Consider the following 444-nt stretch of genomic DNA (forward strand, 5'->3'; position numbering starts at 1 on the left):
CCCCTGGCCCAGCCCGACCCCGGTGGATCGTTGTTCTTTTGGTTTTCCTCCTCTTCCTCCAAGCCCGCTCGAAGTTAGGCGCCGCCTCCTGCCCCACGGCGGGGGGCTTCTAGGCCTTGTTTAGGGGGTTTTTGGGTGGTTCTTCAAAGATTCTTTGTTTTTTTTTGGGTGGTTTTCCCCAAATCCGTCGGGTTTTCTGGTGGATCTTCAAAGATTTGTTGGTTTTTTTGGCGGATCTCTGGACGTTCGTTGGGTTTTTGGATGGTTCTTCCAACATTTGTTGGGTTTTTGGCAGATCTTTGGACATTCATTGGGGTTTTTTTTGGTGGTTCTTCCAAAATCGATTGGGTTTTCTGGTGGATCTTCAAAGATTTATTGGGTTTTTTGGCGGATCTCTGGACGTTCACTGGGTTTTTTTGGTAGTTCTTCCAAAATCTATTGGGT

The sequence above is a fragment of the Numida meleagris genome, unplaced genomic scaffold (assembly GCF_002078875.1).
Source record: "Numida meleagris isolate 19003 breed g44 Domestic line unplaced genomic scaffold, NumMel1.0 unplaced_Scaffold438, whole genome shotgun sequence".
In the NCBI taxonomy this organism is placed as follows: Eukaryota; Metazoa; Chordata; class Aves; order Galliformes; family Numididae; genus Numida; species Numida meleagris.